We start from the raw sequence: 12910 nt of genomic DNA on the forward strand, positions 1-12910 counted from the left end.
AAGTCCATCCAAGCAAAGCTAATTTCTACAAGAGTACTTCACAGCTTAAATCTGCAGGATCAAATCCATTGCAGCATATACACAGATGGCCCAGAATCACATATACATTTAAAAAAAAAAAAAAAAAAAAAGGATCTATTTCTCTCTCTACTATCAGAGAGAGACCATATTAATTGTCAATATATGAAACCATAAAAATGCTGTTCCAGTCAGATATTTGCAGCTAAATCCCAATTTCAACACCATTGTTGTTTCAGCTCAGAACATGGGAGTGATCTGTCAGTATGTGGACCTCACAGCGCCGTTGAATCTATGGGTCAAGCACCAGACAGGTCCAGAAAAACCAAACCCCTACCCCTGGCCTCTGCCCCTCACCTCAAACAAGAGGGATGGCTAAGGGACTCCGGCCCTTTTTTCTCAGCAGTGCAGACATCCTGGTCTTTGAAATTGCAGAATGCCACTTCAAATTATAAACCAATCTTTATAGACCTAAAGATATATATATTTTTTCTCTCTCTCTTCTTCTTCTTTTTTTTTTTTTTTTTTTTTTTTTTTTTTTTTTTTTAATCTGAATTACTAAAAACCTTAGGAAATATACAGAGCTGATTTTTTGGGGTAACTTCAACAATGAACCACGTCCTACATTTCATAGCAAAGCTGCACCAGACAACTGCTCTGTAAACACGGGCAAGGGACGGGGTGAGAAAATCATTGAAAAATATTAAGTCCCCTGAGCAGCATGGGATGTGCAATTTTCATTGTGCACTGAGACATACTCGTGTGGCCTTGTTGGTTCTATTGATCACTGTAGGTCTTTCCTAATAGAGTTACAAGACATTTTCAGTTGCAGACTTCAAAACCTGTGGGAAATGGGATCCAATCATCCAGCTGCTATGGCTCTGTAAGGCCAGCTCCGTCTTGTTGCTACTGCTCTGTTGGGCTTTAAACACAATACCCGCACATCTACAGCTGAGAAGCAGGGAACAGAGATTGTGCTGGCCCAGGTTATGAATTCCTGTGAAGCAAGAACCAAGCCTTTCTGGCCATTTACAAACATTCCATTAATTTTCTTATTACATTTCTTTGCTATGGAAGTTCACTTCTAATTTCCAATAGGATTGTGTGTTTAGGAAGAAAGTAGGAAGCATAAAGAGGTATTTTATGCTCTTTTACTACACCAATACATACAGTTCTGAGTGAATAGAGAGGATTTTTATGTTATGCTGAAGCAGAAGGTATTAGAAATACAGAATTCTCAGTGAAATGTTACTTTAAGCAAGAAACCCAATCCACAGGAAACCTGAATAGGAAACTGTATGTGGGGTTCCTCCATCAAAACAAACAAAAGACAGTTCTGTTTTGCTTATCAGAGCTGCAGCAAAAGGCAATTAAGAAAGAAGAGGGAACTTGTAGGTTTGTAACATTTCTACTCAAAATATAAACAAGTTACTTAACACAACTGATCACTTAGAAACTAAAAATTGTAATAAAATACAAACCACTTTTCTTGTATAATAGTAGTAATGGTGATCTATGTCATTACTAAACAAACTCGGTGTTTGTCTAGTTTTCAGGAAAAAGAAATCTATGTAAAAACGCAATACAAGGTCTGATCCAGCAAGACATGGAAAGAATTCAGCTTATGCCAACATGTCATGAAGTTTATGTAGCACAGCACATTGCAAATCAGGCCCATTGCTGCTCTCCCAAGTCTTTTATAGAGTCCTGTAGGGCTGGGGGAGTTAGCTCAAGACTCTGTCACTGTCACATGTCACTGGCCACAGGAACAAAATACATGAAAATTCTGTCACATTAATTTTGCGTTCCCCACCTCAGCTTTTTGTTCTGCCCCTCCTGTGACACACAGCTCTCATCTCAGCAGTATGGTGATGCTGGGATCAGTGGTATCCTGAAACTCCTACAGCACTTCCACACTTGATTTCATAGTTCAGATTTCTTTACCAAAACAATGCAGACTTAGATATTACACCATGGTCTGGATGTCTGTCTTAAGAGATAACACAGCACAATGCATACAAATTTACACGCCTTAAAGCTGAAATGCATACTTCCTTACATCATTGTAAGTAAATGACTGCACTGGCTTAGTGAAGTTCGCCTAGATGCTGGAAATCAGAGTTTCTGCGGTGTGCATTACACTCAGCAAATCTGGCGAGTCCATAGGAGAAAGGGTGGGGGAGGGAGGATGGAAGTATAACTGAACTGAAAGAGAATGAAACACAGCATAAATGTACATATGAACATTTAACAGCCCAAAGAGGATGACACGGTCCACGAAGACCTGCCCTCATAACCTCAGGAAATACAAATCAATCTGCATTTCATCATCTGAAACTTGAACTTCAAGCTAGTAGCTCTGTGCTCTCCCCGCTGCCTTCTTCCAAAACTCCTCCTTGAACTGATTTACACTATTTGCTTCTAATGCTGACTTCGGCAGTTTGTTCCAGACTGTATTTCAACCACCCTTTGTGTAAAACTGTTCTGTCTGAATATATCGGAGTCCCTAAATTCTGGTACACATATTGGAGTGGTTACAGAAGTAATTTTAGTGTGGCTGGCAGCTGGCCTAACTCGTGCTCTGATCCATCCTCCCCTCTCCCAACCTCACAGTTAATACCACACTGTTGAGCCAGGGCTGCCACAAGGAGAGCTTGCTCCAACCAAGTGCCCAGAGCAACACCGTGTCAGCTTGGCTCATACCAGCAGGACACTGGCCAGGGAAGCCTTCCCAACCCTTGGAAAGGGACCAAAGTAGTGAAGCGCAAGGAGAAAGCAAATAAAGAAAAGCTGGACTCTACTTTCAGCTATGTCAAATGATTTGACCCTATTCACGGTCCTTTTATCTGCTTTCCATAAAGGTAACTGTTAGGAAAAGCACTAATAGAGAGAAAGGAATTTTAAAAATTAGACCTTTGGCATAAGATTTTTATGCAGTCATCTTGAAAACCCGACAGAGTCATCCAGGAAGCCATCAGAGGTGATAAAATGTAATTCTACTGGCCAATTGGTCAGAGTGAATTATGAATACTGGAATCTATATTTGTAGCAAATATTTGGAAAACTGTCAATCAGTCTAAAGTACTTTATAAGCAATAGTACAATAAAGTACTAAAGTACTATAGTACTATATATACTATAGTATAGTACTAAAGTACTATAAGCAATTTATATACAACTCAAATACAGAGATTTGTGAAAACTAAACTTTTTTTTTTTTCGTTTTGAATGAAAAAGCAGATTAGATTTGCTGAAAACTCAACTGCAGCTGTAGGTTGGTATTGAAGTAGCTGGAAGAAAGGGGAGCGCGAATCGCAGCCTCCAGATTTGAATAAATGGTTGTGTGATCTTAAAACACAAACATAGGATTCTTAATTTTACCTTTGAGGATCTCCATTTTCTAAAAGATCACATTTGCAAATTTATTTCTAGACCCAGTTCTGTGCAGGAGCTAAGGTTAGGGAAGAGGCAGACAATCCATCAAGTGTGCTGTGTCTTTCAAATAAAGGTGACATATTTTTCCTAGCCAGAACAACTTTCATCAGGAATATTTTTGGAAATTTAGAAAATCTCTTTGATGTCAGAAGAACTGTTTCTCACATTCTTTTGATGCAGACAAAAGGTCAGTGTTAATTGCAATATGTTGTAAATCATATAGATTACTTTCAAGAAGATATTTAAAGGAGATATCTTATATGTGACATTCATTCTTCAGCCAGCCAGACATGGATGAAGTTTAATTTATAAAGAACTAAAAGGATGGAAGTCTTTTGCAAAATACTGAATTTAATGAAATTCTTCTGTTTTGTTACCAATTTACTGATACCATCTTTTCTTACTTATTTATGGAGAGGTGTATTAATCATCACGTGCAGAGTTGCAAATTCAGCAGAAACATAAATTATCAGCCTTAAAACTCAAATTCTTTCATAGGATCTGTAAAGCCAGAAGTTTTGAATAGCTCAGATAGAACAAATGGACAAGAAAAGATAATGCATCTTTTGAAACACAAACCTGCAAAGATGTTATGCTCAATTACTCTGACAAAAGATTTGGAAACCAACAATATCCCCTGTGGAATACCACAGCTGAACTAGAATGCTAAATCAAAAGCTCCAAGTTAAGCAAGAATAATATAGCATGAGCCACATTAAATGCATATCATCCTTAAAGCTAGAACACACTCAGATATTTATTAAAAAACTATCCCTACTTTCATGAAGGGAAAAAAAAACAGCTCAAACCACACATGAAGAGAATAAAACTACCACCCCAGATATCACATGGAGGAGCAGTGGGACTGGGCAGGTTGCATCATGGCTTCTGGTCCTCTGGGGATCAGCCAGAGAGTTATAACGTTGTTTTATGGCTCTAAACAAAGGTTCAGAGAGCAATTTTTCAGGCTTACGTTAATAGACAACAAAAAACCTCTGCTAGAGCCTGAGGCAGGGAGGAATCTGAGATTGGGAAGCTTTGGAGAAGTATGGCTGACACACCAGCAGCCAAGAGAAGGTCATATAATTCAAATGAGGACTTCTGGCAAGCTATGGATAAAGGTGCTGAAAAACCCCCATGGCTGCCATGTTGTAATGGTACCTTCCAGCCTGATGGAGGAAAACAGGCTTGTTTTATTTTCAAGGAATGCCCCACCAAGCTGCAGAGAGAGCTGGGTTTGCAAACACACTAAAGCTTCCATCTGCTGGAAAAAAAACAGGGATACATCCAGCCACCTACTGGGGGACCAGGGCACAGGAACTACTGGGGAGTGTCCAGACAGTTGTGTTCATCATTGCATCACTGTAGATGTCTGGGAAGCCATTGCACTTGGGACACATCCTCCCCAACACCAATGCTGAGTAACCAGGAATGGAATGCAATCTGTTTCTGTGGGACAGGAATGATGTTGCCAAAAAAGCACTAAGAATACAAGTCCAATTTAGGACAGTCAGTTCTTATTATCTTCATTGTGATGCCAAGCCCATAATTTTGGCTGTATGGAAAAAAGGGATCATCTTTCTGTATTACAAGCCTAACACACAGAGCTATCACACACACAGGTAGGGAAGGTCAGGGTCTGGAAGGGTCTCCTTACGTAGTATGTGGATATCAGATAGCTTGAGCTCCTGCCCTAGGGCAGGACTGGTACAGTTATACACGTGGAAAAATTAGGTTAATTGTATTATCATTTTAATTTACCTGTTCTAGGTACTTACTCTGACAGTCATCAGGGGTTCATTATTCATCTGAGAAAGGATGAATTTGTCGATTGATGTTAAAAGCTGATGGGGAAGTTGAAAGGACAACAAACAAGGAAAAATACAGAGCACACCACTGTGGTTTTAATGGTTTTTTTTTCCAATCAGGTACTGCTGTATACAAAATAATAATGGTGCTAACTAAACAGTAGTTACTACTTGATGATAATGAACATCTTTCTGTAAACCTCTTATTGACACTAGCAGAATCTACTGCAAATAAGGGGGAACCGTGTCCTACGTTGAGATATCTGCCATATGCAAAGTGTTTATGCAATCCAGTCCTCTCAAAGAATGAACTTGATCTCTCCAATTTGAAGCATACATTTCTGGTTGTCCATGCTTCCTCTGTGTGCTCTTATTGCTTGAAGATGCAGCTTGTGCTATTTTGCCTAGTGAATGAGGTAAGAACAAGGACCTAATCGTAGCAGCCTACCAACCATCACTGTTGTCAGACTAGGGCTGTGTTCACTGTGGGATGCAAACAGGCACTCATCCTTCCATTTATGAACACCAAAATTCAGAATGACAGGTAGCTGTTAGAGAACTTTCACTTCTAAACTATTAAGTAAAACAGAATGAAAAGCTAAGAAATTAGACACGGTTACTAAGATACTCCAGTGAATAGTATTGATTGACAAATCCTTTCCTAAAATTCAGAAGTAAAATTAACTGCACTTATTGCATCAATCAGTGACATTGCAGTCACAAAGTACGGAATGAAAGATGAACAAACGATATGAAAGATAAAGGCAGAATGTAATTATAATATAAAAATATTTGCAAGTTACATTTCATAGCAGAGAAACAGATCCTTGCAAATTCAAAAACTTTGTGTCACCCAGAGGGAGTGGATAATTACTTACCTTAAAAGTTTTTCAAAAAGTTCTAATGCAAGCGTACAGCTACAAATCAAAATCAAGTGAAGAGAGGTTCTGGCAAATGACTCAAAGCAGTAAAATCTTATTTTTCTGAAGAGATTTGTTTACATAGATTAACAATGTGAAAGATTGACACATTCACTGTAGGAATATCAATTTGCTAGATTTTAAGCCATTAGTGCTATAACCTTTAACATGGTGTGAGATAAGCCTATGTCAGCATCTATAAAACAGGGTCTGTCTAGCTGTTTGGCCTAATGTAATAAACCACTTCCTCCTTCTGTGTTAAATGTTAACATATACTCCTTTATATCCCCTCTCCTTTAATCCTGCATTTTCTTTCTGTCTCCCTCCTTCTCCATACATGTTCTACCTGCAGATCCAGAGGAATTCCCAGGAAACTTTCCCAAGAGATTCCCCTGTGGAAAACAAAAATATTTCTCTGGAAATACACCGAGGACTATAAAGACTTGTCTGGAGGGAAATTAGTGGTAGCACTGCCTGGGATTACACTGGAGACTTAACAGACAACTGACAGCTTTGCTTCCTCCGCTCATGAAAACTGAGGTCCATTCGTCCAAGGGAAAGCACCGCACCGAAGGACAGGATTGCAATACCCAAACACACACAGTAACACACGCACACAGAAACACATTTTCTTTGCTGATTTCTGTCATTAGGACTGTCTCCCTGGATTTAATAATCAGATACATCACAGCCACAGTCCTAAATAGCCATCTCATTTACTGCCTACGTTTCAATTAACTTCATTTTTTCCAGACTGATCCACAAACGTTGCTAGTTTTTCCCTTAAGGGAAAAGGGAAGGCTTTTTTCTAGCCTTCAAAATCTCATATTTGTTGTCTCTTCTTCTTCCATGAGGTGAATTAACATAAATTACAAAGAGGCCAGAGGTAGTGAGATTGGTCTAATATAGAAAGGACTCATGTAGTATTTCCACACATTTTTTAAATTCTCATTGCCCAAAAGCATGCTGTGCTCAATACTCTTCGACAAACACAACAGATATCCAAAACATAGAGAAACGTCTTATTCCCTACAGTGCACTTTAAGTGCTGTGGTGCTTTCCCTCTGAAAATAAGACAGGAGGAATTATTAGCTGGGCACTGAAGAGAGCTGCTCATTTAGTTAACGAAAAAAGGCACATGCACTTTGTTCAGCCATGCCACATGTGGATACCTGCTTCCTACACCTCTAATCACAGTGACAAGGAGCAAGACTTCTCCTGCTTGCTGTGAAGCCTTCTGGATCACTGGAGATGATGCTCATTCTGAGTCCGGCTCCACAGATTCTGCTGGTCTGCATACAGGCTTGTAAGGAGTGGAGTGAGCAGCCACACAACAGCTGGCAGAGAAAGGCAGGTCTGAGAGCCTGGGATGCACATGCAGAACCTGTGACAAAGGTAATGAGATATCAATAACCAAATCTGTGAATACAGGACAGCTGTACTTCACCAATTCTAAGAAACAACAAGAGATTGGCATTGCCAAACATACTGGATTCAGAACCTGCTGAGCAGCTGTCCTGAGCATGCTCTACGTGACCCAGCACTGCAGGAGTACTGTGCATGTAAGGACAGACCGCATGAATGTATGACTAGTTTTTCTACATCGGGGTGTGGCTCTGCCCTGAGATCTAAAGAAGGTAAATGGCCCAGTTAGCAAGAAAGGTTGACCATTACAGTCCAAATAATTCAATTTACAACACTGCAAATCTGCTACCGTATAATTTGTTATCATCATTACTGTGCCTATCCCAACCCACCAATGACCCTAGGCAATTTTCAAGAATATTACTTCTATTTTCCATCCTTTCATCCCTAATGTATACAGACAGACCTAGCTATATCTACAGCAAGAGAAGCCATTATGTCTCAAGAACAAAAATGACCACTCCCATTATCTGAATGCCAAATTTCATATATCCAGTTCCCTAGTCTCCCACACTGTACCCTTTCAGCTAAGCTACTAAGCGAGATGAACTCAGATCTCCACAAAGGATAAAAGCAACATTTTTGTCAACTACATCATGAAACCATAGCAAGAAAAGCATAGCTGACATGCTAAAATACAAAAAAAAAAAAAAAGTCATTATATTTAAAATCTCTCACAAAGCATATCACATTTATTATCATGAATAAATTTACAGATTTACCATCCATCAAATACTAGGCTTTATTTTTCTGTATAAAATAAATACAGCCAAAGTATATGATCATGACTTCACCCTCATTTTACAAAATCATTTAATTTAAAAAAAAAGATGCCAATTCATCTGATAAGAAAAAAGTGAAAATAGAGAGAACAATCAAATTAGTGTAAACCACACGTTGCACACAAAGATAACATAGGTAGACTTTCTTGTGAAACTGCTGGCTTTTATCACTGTTTAATGATTTGTTGCACTATTTATAGGATAAACAATAAATCTAACATGATTCATCATATTAGCCAATAAATCATGGGACAAATCATTAGGCAGAGTGATAAAATCAAGTGTTTTAGAAATAAGTTAATCTACGATGCCAATGTGTAATCTAAACAGTTGCTTAAAAACCCTATTTACTAATCATTTTTACACAAAGAAAGACTGATGATTATGTAGATTAAATGTGTACTTATTCCTATAAGCAGTAGACAATCACATGTTCTGTGCTGGTCTGTTTAGAAAGGGAAAAAAAAGATCTAAAAAATCCACTGTGGAAAAAAAGTAATGTCATTTTGATTATCTTTGTATATTAACAAAGGGTTTTCTTCACCTTGTTTGAGTCTGCCTTACATTTTGGTGAAGAAACAGTTAAGTAAAAGCATGCTGCAAGGTTACTGAACAGATAGTATCTTTTAGCTATGCATTCCATAATATCCTAATTAACAATTTCATTAAGATGTGATGGCTGGTTCTAATGCTTCTTCACTCTTTAGTCTGAATGTAACTCTGTACTCTTTCTCGTTTGTGACAACTGTGTTTATAGCTTCTCTACCCATAGAGCTTCATGGCACTTTGAATTATGCTCAAGTGTATATGGGCATCACGTCACATTTGTGTGCCTGATATCATACATGACTAGCTGCGCTCCAGCCAGGGTCCTTAATGTACATTCTACAGATGGACTACCCTCTGAATGCTTAGCCAGATATTAAGTTAAATCTTTTTGGAGTCAAGCTTGTTTCGCATCAGTTATACAAACATATTGGTTCCTTTAAAAGGACAAATGCACTGAGAGCAAGACAGGGAATCTAGGTCGGAAATCTAGGAAAATCGTTTTAAATTTTAGTTTAGCCTTTAAATTTGAAAATCTCTTCTTTGGGAATTACTGTTATCTGTGAGGGGGTTGTTTTCACTTGCTTTATACCAGAGAGAAGTAGCTGAGCGCTATTTATCAAGAAATATGTAAGTCGTGTGGTTGGCTTAACCATGAAATAAACATAAACAGCAAGGCGAGTCTCTCTCCCTTTCGGTTTTGTATTAAAATGCAACAAACCTGACAAGATAGTGACAAACCAACATGATATTTTCTAGTACAGGATTTTTCTGAAAAAGGAAAAAAAAACCAACATTAACATCTGTATGCTACTGTCCATCTATCTATCTATTTATCACATTGGGACTGTGTCATACACACTGCACCTTCTCGATAAGGCTAATCTTGAGAGCGCGGCATCTTCCTCTAACAGAAAAAAATACGTTTGAGTAACAAAAGCATCTGTAATTAGGACTGTGACCAACCGTTTGCTTGTCAAGCAGTCAGGTGAACAAGCTCCTCCAGCTCACCGAGCACACTGGGGAAGGGAGAGGCAAGCCTGGCGCTGGGAGGGGGCTGTGGCAGGAGGCTGAAGAGAGCAGAGGGGATAGAGTTGGGTTTGTTGTTTTCTTGTTGGTTTTTTTTCCATCTCGCTCCATACAGCACATTGTGTAGATGTCTGTGAGACGGACTGCAGGGAGGGGATAGCAATTGATGCTTTATGCAGCCTAGGTGGGGATAATTTGTTTGTAGCTTTATTTGGTTTTTAATGTGCAGAAGTCCCACACATATAAAATGTAATAACCAGACACACACCAGAATCACGTGCTTGCAGCCCTCTGTTATTCTTTTAGAACCTGCTTATCTTTTGCTTCACTTTTTCCTGATGACACTTAAGGTCAGAATTCTGAAGGCACTTAAGATGCCTCATTTTATTGAAATCAATGGGAGAAAGGTGCTTAAACATCTTTGAGGAACTAGCCCTTTAATGTTTTTTAACAATGCCTCAGACAAGGGTACATCCCAGAAAACATAATAATTGCATCCCTTTATTAACCATGGTTTGTCGAGATAAGATAGAATCAGGTCTTCAGACTCATCTTCTCTCAATGATTTCCTAAATGAGATCAGTTCCTACTTACATCGTGAATGGCCAAGGGTGACTAAACCACAGCAATGAAGTACATTTACATCCTTGAAACTGAAATCATCTTTCAGACATCCTCCTGGTGTTGCTGATTCATATGATTTTGTTGAGTCTCAAAATGTTTGGTGTTCTTCTTCAACACTCAGCTGTAATCATTTTAACCAAAGGAGAATAAGAATATCTCCTTTTTCTCTTCAGGTAAAAAAGCAGCTCTTTTTTCCTTTGGGAACTTATCTCACACAATAATTATGGAACTGCAGACAAAACAGGATTCTTTCTTTGCATTTTTGCCCTCACACTTCTAGTCTTGTGGATTTGCACACATTTCTGTCAGTGCTTATTTCCACCTTTCTCTTAACAAGGGTCACACTGGGTATAATTGGTGCTAATTTCTTCTTTTTGGGGATACACCCCCATCACCTATTGCTTCCTATAAGCTTAACATTCACGTTCTTCTCGTACTTTTTTCTCTTCTCCAAACATTTTCCTCTCCAGTTTCCTTCCCATCTTCCGCTTTTCTCTTTTTACCTTTCATTTCTCTCCAGCTCTGTACACACTGTTCTCTCTCCTCCATTCTCTTTCTGCTTTTCATTTTTGCTACTGCAAACTAGCTGATCAACAACAGGCACAGCTGACCACCCCTCTGGGAGTGAGCATCAGACACCAGTACCCCACAGCTCCATGTACAGCACTACCAGCTGTCAGAACAGCAGAGGGTTTGAGTGCAGACTCATTCAGTGGAAGAGACCCTCTAAAGTTTTCAAACTACTTGCCTGAAACCTCCAGTACAGTAGGATTTCGGTCGTTGCTGTTGTTTTATTCTTCTTTGTTTCTTTCTTTCTTTTCTTTCCTCATTGAAAATCTTCAGCTGAATGTCTGGAAATCTCACCCAGCACCTGAGGTACGTCAAACACACAGATTACAGTCCTAAAAGATACCTCTTAAACACTAAATTTTTGAGGTATTATGATGAGCGAAACGACCCCAAAGCTCTCACAGATAAAATTCTTATGCTCCAAGTCCTTACCACGTCCAGAACGCTGGCTGAAGTCAACGGGCACTCTGATGCACAGAACCAAGGCTACCTCATACACAGTACCAAGATGTCTGTCCAGCCACGATTCCATCCAGATGTTTTCAGAGCAGTAACCAGGCAATGTTGGGAACTGTATGGCTGAAATACTCAGCAGCATTAAAGCAGTATTCCCAACAACATTTCTATAGCCAGATTTCAGGGTCAAGGATTAAAAGGGTTCTTATCTAAAACATCCAAAATTATTTCTAATGTAGTCCCACTAAGACATTTTACAGGGAATTACTTTTTAAAATGTATTTTAAACAGAAACGCATCAACATATTTTCTGTGGGCTTGGAAGCTTATGTTAAGTTTCCAAATAAGTCAATTCTATAAAGATAACATTTTTTTTTTTAATTAAAAAAGTGTTGCAAGTTAATACTGTACATAACAAATAAGTCTTAATTAAAAATTAAATTGAAATCTGATCACTGCTAAACTGGAAATATTTTAAAGCAGGATTTTCAAGAGCTTTCAAATATTCAGGTCAAATATTCAGGTATTTAGCACATATAATTAGGTTAAAAAACAACAGAGAGTTCCGTTCACCACAGTAAAATCAGAATTTACTGGAGTGCTTGATGTCCATCTCTTCTTACTGTGACACTGACGACTGTATTTCTACACACGCTTAGCACCCAAAGTGCTGAAATCCTCTGGGAATCTGGATGTGTTTTGACAAACAGTATCTGAGCACAGGTAGAAATTCTGCCATGTTAGAATGGAGTTCCAGCTGTGGATGATGGACTACGCTGAAAATCTGCCCTGTAACCACTAAGATTTTATTGCCACTTTTTTTTTTTTTCCGTTACACAGTTATTCTATGAGGGATGCTGTATTGCACATAGTACGTGTACTCATATAAAAACTGGATGGTTTTTGTTCCACACACGACTTCAATTTTCTGATTACCTCGTTATATATATCTGATAACTATTCTACGTGCAAGGACATTCAGATCACTTAGGCCACGTGGAAAAGCCAGCTGCAGATGAAGACTGAATGAAAATCATCCAGAGAGATCAGCACACAGTCAGGTCTGCTGACCCATTAGCCTGTTCATTACTGACAGAGGTAAATAGCTGTAAGAGCATTAACAATGAGACCTGAGGCAGTCATAAAGTCCTACCTAAGGTGATGTGAGATATCGCCCTATACTTTTAACACATTATAAAGAATCAATAAAAGCCAAAGTCAGCAAAGTGAATACATGTCATATTTAAATCTAATTAAAGGTTATTTTTGTACAGATCTCTAGTACCCTTCAGTAAGG

General features: G+C 38.7%; 1 long non-coding RNA gene across 3 annotated transcripts in view; it reads right to left on the reverse strand.

Annotated features, from left to right (window-relative positions):
• Window positions 1-12910, reverse strand: part of LOC112533279 — a 182280-nt gene that overhangs the window by 132094 nt on the left and 37276 nt on the right. For all 3 annotated transcript variants that reach the window (XR_005863058.1, XR_005863057.1, XR_005863056.1), the window contains exons 6-8: window positions 11590-11736; window positions 9656-11458; window positions 7354-7565 (exon numbers count right to left, since the gene is read on the reverse strand). This is a non-coding gene — a long non-coding RNA (uncharacterized LOC112533279). The remainder of the gene's footprint in view (window positions 1-7353; window positions 7566-9655; window positions 11459-11589; window positions 11737-12910) is intronic.

Source organism: Gallus gallus, chromosome 11 (assembly GCF_016699485.2).
Source record: "Gallus gallus isolate bGalGal1 chromosome 11, bGalGal1.mat.broiler.GRCg7b, whole genome shotgun sequence".
NCBI lineage: Eukaryota > Metazoa > Chordata > Aves > Galliformes > Phasianidae > Gallus > Gallus gallus.